General features: G+C 32.7%; 1 non-coding gene across 1 annotated transcript; it reads left to right on the forward strand.

Moving 5' to 3' along the window:
• Positions 1-4,816: 4,816 nt before the first annotated feature.
• Positions 4,817-6,643, forward strand: LOC114261462 (uncharacterized). Its single transcript, XR_014345273.1, has 3 exons — positions 4,817-5,092; positions 5,190-6,040; positions 6,191-6,643. It is a non-coding gene; the product is annotated as an uncharacterized LOC114261462 (transcript).
• The last annotated feature ends 2,642 nt before the right edge of the window (positions 6,644-9,285 follow it).

The following is a 9,285-nucleotide window of genomic DNA, read 5'->3' on the forward strand; positions in this document are numbered from 1 at the left end:
AATTACATACGGCCAATTCATAAATAAATTAATAAACGCAAGCGGAAGAAATATTTAAGTAAGGATACCAAAATAATCATTGGAGTTTCTATTTTTATTATAAAATTATTGACAAAAAAGGTAGATATTTACATAGAACAATATCATAAAGATGTTGTGTGTGTTTATTCCGCAGCCCCGCATTTATGACTTTCCAAAAGTTATTCCTGAATTGCATGTTTCCTGAAAATTGGTAAACAACTATAAGCACATGGTAAGGTGAAAAATATTATACCAAGAGTATAAGGGACACGAAATAACCATAGATAGTTATGTAGCCAAAACATTTACATAAACAAATCATTTGAGTAGCAGAAATCATTTAAGTAGCAGAAACTAAAATACATATATTATATAAATAGATAACCATAACCACGGTACAGAACAGAGGTCACAGAAGTGACAGTCAGAACAGAGGTACGGATTTAAGAGGTGGCTCGTACGGATTCTAGAGGTTGCTCCCCACAATAGTGTAGCACTTAGCTCCGCACAGCACTTTGGTCCGCACAGAACAGAGGTCAATGGATCCATAACAAACAGAGGACCACAAAGTGGTCAAACAGAAGCCAATGGTTATTTAAGCCCCAAGGCGTGGGACTCTCATGTGGTACTTACAAAACATAATTATTTATAAGGTTATAGTCAAATATTCTTTAAAAATAAAACAAATATATTCATAGATTTCCTTTTAATAAATAGAATTCAGAAATAAATCTACGTAACTGAAATAATAATATAATTTATAATAATTTATAAAACATAACTTATATAAAATAAATTTTGATAAATCAAAACATAAATAGAATACATTTTGGTGACTCAAAATATAATATAACTCACCTTAACTTAAATACTTTACTCTTTCTTTTCATTATCAAAACCCTTTTAACTTCCCACCATCCTTTCTTTCTTCGTCTCCTTTCCTTTCTCTCTATCTTTTCTTTTTTCTTTTCATTCTTTCACCCACCTGATTCACCTCCTATTCATAGGGAGATAGAAGCCTTATCAGGCCAACGCGTGGCCTGTTCGAAGATACGCTCAAGATTTATCTTTATCAAATCAAATATTTAAGATAATTATATTTTAACCTAATATTTTAATATAATTTTATAAATAAATTCATTCTTAATTAAATTATATTTTATTTTATACTAATAGAAAATTAATTATTTAATTTATTATCACACCCATTATTATTATTATTATTTATTTATATTTTGACCCCTAAACTTTTAATAATTATATTATTTTATAAAATTACACATAATAATATATAATAAATTATATATTTTCTGAACTGATTAAATAATATTAGTATAAATTCTACAGAATAATTAAAAATCTGAGTTGTTACACGCTCGAACGGGGAAGTCCACACTCGAGCGGGGATTGTTCATGCGTTCTGTGTTTTGTTTTCCGTTCCCTTTCACTTGTAAGCACTCTTAGGCATATGTTAAGCATTGTAAATGAGTTAATGAGATAAAAATAAAACCTAAAGAGGAATATGTGAATTAAGGAACAGATTGAATTGTTGATGACCCTTTTGTGTTCATGGAATGTGTAGGCTCAAGCTCCAGGGCGAATCCACAAGCCGATCACTGTGAGTAATATCTGAAATATGTTATTGTCCAATTGCTTACTTCTATGTAAGTTTTGTAAAGTTCATTAATTTTGAATGGTGGATAAGGTTTGATATGATAAATTTGAGAGGCTTAAATGCCAGTTTGAAATGAAAGTCTGAAAGGCTTAAATGCCAGTTTGATATGACAAGTTTGAAAGGCTTAAATGCCAGTTTGATATGACAAGTTTGAAAGGCTTAAACGCCAGTTTAATATGACAAGTTCGAAAGGCCTAAGAGCCAATTTGATATAAAAGTTTGATGGGCCTAAAGGCTAGTCTGAAATGAAAGTTTGGAAAGGCCGAAAGGCTAGTCTGATACGAAAGTTTGATAAGTCAAAAAAGGTCAGTCTGATATGAACGTTCGAAAAGGCCAAATGCCAATTTGACATGAATAAATTGGGCCTAAGGCCGTCTGATTTATAATGTTCCAATGTATTTTCTTTGTTTGATATTATTCACTGGGCTATTGCTCACGCTCATTCATGTGTTTGTAGGTGAGCTGAGGGAAGTCCAAACCCAGCCCCAGTGAAGTACGTAAGGAACAACAAAGGTTTTTGGAGAGTCAGCCCTTGTGTCTCACGCACGAGACCAGTCTTCGCCACTTTTGTTATGTATTTATATTTTGTCATGTTGGCGAAGTTCTATATATGTCTGTATATAGTTCCTTGGATTGACTTAGTTTTGGATGATCTTATCTGTACAGAACTTTATGGTACTGTATATATTTTGTGAGTTATTAACGCATATATGTATGGTTTGTTTTGATGTGCATATACGCACAGCTCTATGGACAAAGTTTTAAATTTTTGCTTCCGTTTGGCCCCTTTACTCGGATGAGTTATGTCCGTTTGATTTGAGGCCGTAGGTAATCTCAGAATTACTGGCCGGTTATGTCCTTAACCCATAAGGACGGGTTTGGGTCATGACACTGCTGCATCTCCTAGGGTAAAGACATAGCCACTAGTAGACTTAGAGTCTATAGTGTCAGATATCCAATTTGTGTCACTGTACCCTTCTAATATCGCTGGATATTCATGATAGCTTAGACCATAGTCACGGGTATATCTTAGATATCTAAGTACCCTCATTATTGCTGTGCAGTGGTCTTCCACTGGATTGCTCGTGTATCTACTCAATTTGCTAACTACATAAGAAATATCAGGAAGTGTGCAGTTCATGAGATACATCAAGCTTCCAATTATCTGGGAGTACTCTAATTGTGATATACCTTCCCCTAAGTTCTTCATTAAATGAAGATTAGCATCGATAGGAGTCTTAGTAAAACGGTCGTCATGTTTATTAAATTTTTCAAGTATTTTATCAACATAATGACTTTGAGACAAGGCATATCCGACATATGTTTTTGTGATTTTCATACCAAGTATAACATCTGCTATTCTCATATCTTTCATGTCAAACTTAGTGTTTAACATTTTCTTTGTAGTCTTTATTATCTCATTATTGCTGCCAATAATGAGCATATCATTCACATACAAGCAAACCATGACATATCCTTTTTTTAGTGTTTTTCACATAAACACATTTATCACACTCATTTATTTTAAAACCTTTTGACATCATACCCGAACTGATTTAGTGAAATTTCGATGACCAAGTCTGATTTAGTGAAATTTACAATGATGTGGTAAGAGAGTGGGGCCCTATCAATTTAAATATGGGGTTTAAATTCTAGAGAAATGTTACATACCTACACTTTTAATCTATAAATCTATTTACAATGATGTGGTAAGAGGGAGAGGCCCTATATTATTAGATGTATAACAAATAAAAATTGGCACGTATAATATCACAATATTATAGATACACATGTGAGACTTGTTTGTGGATCTTAAATATTTTCTAGGTTAATACACTTTTAGTGTAGTTAATGGCAACTGAGCAATGGAAAAGTTTGGGATCCTAGAATCAAGGATCTAGATTTTACTCAGAATGAGTATGTGTGGTGGAAATTAAATTGATGAAGTGTGGCGTTTACTAGTGAAATGAATTTGAACCATTGATTATTGTTTCTGGACAAATTCTAGGTAGATAATTATGGATTTGTAGTATTGTTGCTAAGCAATTGTTCAGTTAAACACCCCCCCCCCCCAAAAAAAGGCTAGAAAATACATTGACTGATTGAAATTAATTTTATATGTTAGTCGGTGTTTCAGTACTCGCTAATGTTTTAAAAATCAGGTTGGTAAGAGAACCAGAAAAAAGATTAGGTGGGGAGATCACTAGTTCAACTGTTGAGTCAAACTGGAATCAAACCATAACTTCATAATTATTTTATAAATATATTAAAATTTATTTAATAATAACATAAGAATTAGGATACATTGATTTAATTTTTTAAAAAAAATTTAAGATAAATTTACAATTACATAAATATATTTATTATATATAAAATACATCAATTATATTAATGATTGAAAGAAAATGTAATATAGATATATATTTATCAAATATAAATAAAAGTTGAATATGGTATAGTAGTTATTTGTCATGCTACTTCGATCTAGTTCTATGCTCAACTCTCCCGAGCAACATAATTTTGCATATTTGCTTGCCATTTGACAAAATGGGAGCCCAACCGATTTAGTTGAACCATACCCGAACTGAACTTCTAGATTGGTCGACAGTTCAACCAGCCTGTCCAGTCCGATTCCAAAATATTGTTACTCACACTAACATTTTTTATCGGAGAAACAATACTTTTAGCGACTAATATTTTAGCTACCAAAGAATTTAGTACGGTAGTTATATGTTCAACAATCAAAAGTTTAGTCACGAAATATTTGTTTTTGATCATTTAGTCATAGTAGTTATATATTCAAACGGCCAAAAGTTTAGTCGTCAAATACTTATTTTTGTCAATTAATTCGATTAATGATTTTTTTTAGTCATGAATTACTTTCCACAACCACATGTATTAGGGAACAAAATTTTTTGTCACAAAAGTACTTATGCTGATTAAAAAAACCTTTTTTACAACCAAAATTTTAGTTGGCAAAAAGTGTAATTTCTTATAGTATTCTAAAATTCAATTTCTCATATCTGTTTTTGGGTTTATAGACTATCTGGCAGTCTATAAATACCAGACCCATCTTGTTCCATTTTCTTCACATTCTCTTCTCTTTTTCCCCACCATAGATTGGCATGGGCGCACTTACCCCTGTGTTTCTCTTTCTTCTCTTTCTCTCTGCCAATTCTGATGAAAGTTCTAAGTTGGATTCATCATGCTTTCCAGCCATTCCGATTTCCAACTCGGTTGCTGCTCTCTACGTGTTTGGGGACTCCACCGTTGATGCCGGCAACAACAATTACGTCCACAAAGCCGCAAGGGCTAATTCGTTGCCTTATGGCATTGATTTCAACAACACCCCCACTGGCCGTTTTACCAACGGAAAAACTATTGCTGATTTCATTGGTATTATATTACTCTTCCGTTTGGTTTGGTTTTATTCTCATCATAAGTAGTAAATGTTTTAAATTCAATTTTCTGTGTTGTGATGTGATTCGTGAAGCGATATTATACAATCTTTCACTACCCCCTCCGTATTTGAGCTTGAAGGAAGCACAAAGGAAGACTGCCATGAACGGCATCAATTATGCTTCTGCTGGGTGTGGTATCTTCCCCAACACCAAACCAACCGGGGTGAAATATTTGCAACTTTTCTTGCTTCTTGTGAATTCTCTAAATCTGTATTTTTTTTAGACTTCTTGTTTTTAATATAAGTATATATTTACAATTTACCCAACCATTGTTAACGTTAGGTTTTTCTGCAATCCACATAGTGGATTGGAGTGTGTTGTAGGATTCGTGGGGTTCACCACGGGTTTCGTTTCGATAATCTGAATCGCTTATTATGCAGAGTTCTTCGAGTACTTCATACCAACAAAAAATACAATAATCAAATATAGGTAGCCTCTTGATCAGAATATATTTTTGTTAATAATTTTATTTTAAAAATCATATTACCATTAACAAAAATATATTCTGATCAAAGGACTACTTATATCCGATCAACGTGATATTTTGCACACATGAAGTACTCGACAAGGTCTATATATTGAACGGTTCGGATAGTCGAAACGGGATTCATGGTGAGCTCCACGAGTCTAACAATATGCTCCAGTAAGAAGCCTCTCCCTGGTTTAATTCCTCTTGGTTTCTCAGAAGGATTGCTGGAGTTTGCAAACACAGATATTTTTTAGTGTCTGAGGAAGTTGAGAGTTGTTTGGCATGATCATGCCATACAAATCTCAACTTCTCAGACACTAAAAAATATCCAGGATGAATATCCTGATGCTACCCTCACTCTGGCCAACAGCCGTGATCTTCTTGAAGATATATTGGCAGACACTGAAAAATATGGTAACTGTTTTTCTTTTCATTATTTTTTCAATTGACAAATAATTAATTTCTGGTCATTATTATTATTTTTTTTTTCTTTTTATTATTTTTAACATCATTTCGCTGTAAAGTAGCTATTTTCGTCTCCTGCATGTGTGTTGTGTTGTGTAGGGTTTACAGATGTAAAAGATCCGCGTTGCGGAACCTATGTTAATGGGGAACTAGCTTGCATCCCAAACTCTACACCATGTGACAACAGATGTCAATATCTCTTCTTTGATGCCAGCCACACCAGTGAATTTGCAAATTGTATCTTTGTTCGAGACATGCTTATTAAGGATTGAGGGTTCAACAAGTTTGCTAGTTTATTTTTAATTATGAGTGGTATGGTAGTAAGAGTATGGCATGAAAACAAGCTCTTGTCTCTGCTGAAGTTATTATGGACACTTAAATGATGTGATTAAATAATCTACCCTTAATCTAAACTTCATTCTTCTACACTTAATCTACACTTCATTTTTCTTAGCATCTTGCTATTATTTTATTTATTTGTTTTTTATTTTGATTCTATAAGTTTGCGTGATGTGGGGGAATAATGTCACGTGATATCTTACAAGTATCTAAGAAAATTTTCAAAGTTTAAATGTCAACGGTGAGTTTTAGAAGTATAGAATCAAGGAATGGACACTATATCCATGGGCGGAAACAAAATACTAGTATTAGAGACTCACAATTTGAATCCTTAATTCAATCCACAATGATGTGACAAGAGAGATGGACTCTACACAATTGAGGAATGACAAACTAAAAGTTTATATGTATCATGCCACATCATTGTAGGTCACATTGTGAGAAAATTTTTTATGGGTTTTAAACATTTTCCTAGAAGAGAAATTATGTCTAGGGAGACCAATGTGATTATGTGAAAAAAGAAAAAGGAAAAAAGAAATGGTACATTACTGATAGAGAGTAATTTCTCACATGAGGTTTGTGAAAAAATAACTTTATGAGAAAAAAACAAACAAATAAATCTAATAAGTTTCTCTTTTTTTTTTTTTCTTTTTAATTCTTTTCTAAAGTTGTGAAATATTAGTAAAGCTATTTTGTTGGTTGCCAATATCTAGTAAATAAAATGTAAGTGTACTTTTTATTTTTGAAATAAAAATAAAAAGAAATGACATATATCTATTCTATAAATAAAATTAAGTAAATCTTATTGATGCTAAGTAGCATACAAATTAGTTAGAAATCATCTCATTATACATTGTGAAACATTTTTTTTTTTATTTGAATGGCAAAAAAAATCTTTATTTATGAGAACATACAAAGCATAAAAAGAACATCAATAAATTGGAGCTTGGAGCTAACTCAAGCTCCAAGCTCCAGTGTGAGAAACCAACAAACAAAGCAAAAGCAGCAAAGGCAGCAAAAGCAACAAAGCCAACCAACAAAACAACCACTACATGCAGCCCCTGAAGAGCAAAACAGAAAAGCAGAACAGTAGCATCAGACCATCACACCCGCTTATTAGTCACCAAAATCACCAAGATAGTGCTGAGCAAACCATAAGCAACCAGCATAAAGCACCAAGACTAACATCAAGACTGACAGCAGAGTAACATATCAGCAAAGCAAAGCATACTAACAGATAGTTCAACCAATACACCCTCTAATGAGGCACCAATACTAAGCAGCCACAGAACTTCACAGCAGAAAGCCAGAGATCACCCAACACTTCAATCAAAGACATCTCCACTGCTTTATACACCAGAACTTCACCAAGATCATCCCATGATATTGATAACCTGTCATGCTGCATAAACCCACCAAATTCCAATTGCTGAGTGGCCTTCAAATCAAGACAAAGCTGAGATCCAGAGAAATAACAGCTGCTGATACACCAGTGGGAGCTGCTGCTGGAACTCCTAAGCCAGATTGGTGAGAAAAAAGGGTAGTGCAATATTGGTGAGAAACCAATCAAGGGGAACCAAAAGAGAGAAGGAAAGACAAAAACAGAACAACCAAAAAACCAGCAGCAATATTGGGGGGAGATGGTTATCTTAGATACATTGTGAAACATTAATGAAATATAAAATTAATAGAAAGATTTTGAAAAAATTAAGAGACAATCCAATGACACATTTTACAAATACTTATGAATATAGAGCTAGTAGTGTAATTTTCCAAAGGCTGGGGTTGGCGATGGCACCCCAGTCCCACTGTAGGTCCGCAATTAACTATATTTTTCTTTTTTCTTTTTTTCTTTTTTTTGGTTTTGGTTTTTGGCAACAATTTTATATTTATGTAGATGATGTTTCTGGGCGACAAGTTGTCTTTAAAAGAGAGAAAAAAGAAAGGTGAAACAAAAAGAGAAAACCACATTCATATCAACTTAGCTATCATGGATCAGTTTGTGTTAGAGTTTCTCCAATGGTCACTAGCTAAATTCAATAGCTAAAGTTAAATTTTAGCAATGAATCATGTAAAAAATTTATAATTTAACAAACTTTTTTTTTTTTTTTTTTTGAGGAATAATTTAACAATGTTTTTCCAATGATCAGGTTGCTATTCTTTGGCTCAACTAGCTTTGCTCAGATTAATTATCATTCTTTCAACCACTATTTTTCAACCATTACTCTTCCAACACTGCCAGAAAAAAACAAAGAAAAGAAAATTTGTTTCTTATATTTTCTATTAATTTTTTTTCATGGTCCATTCGAAGTCATAAAATTTATATTTTTTTGTGCTTCTTCTTTTTTTCTTTTTTTTTTTTGTAGAGTTAATTGTGTTATTTATTAATTTTTTTTTATTTTTGAAAATTTAGTTGAGAGATGTACAATGTTTCATGGCAACTTTGTTGACATGACATATTTCACCATAACTAGACCTTGTGCCAAATTTGACACATGGTATATGTATGCGTATCAATTGGTAACAATTGTAAAGAAATGTTAGAATATAAAGTCTCAAAGGAATTGATAAGAAATCAATGCATGTAGGGGTGAGCATGGTCCGGATTGGACCGGATTGGAGTAAAATCAGAACCAATCCATTATCTATGGATCCTGAAAAATTGGAACCAATCCAATTCGTTTAAATCGTGAAACCAATCTGAACCAATCTATTTAAATACGGATTGGATCGGTTTAGGATCACGGATTTATATAATTAAATAACAAAAATATATATATAACACTTTATTTTCATAAAAATATAAATATAGCACCATATTAGTTTCACAATAGCAATATGTCTTTTTATAATAG

This window comes from Camellia sinensis, chromosome 11, assembly GCF_055761805.1.
Source record: "Camellia sinensis isolate YWXY chromosome 11, ASM5576180v1, whole genome shotgun sequence".
Classification (NCBI taxonomy): Eukaryota; Viridiplantae; Streptophyta; class Magnoliopsida; order Ericales; family Theaceae; genus Camellia; species Camellia sinensis.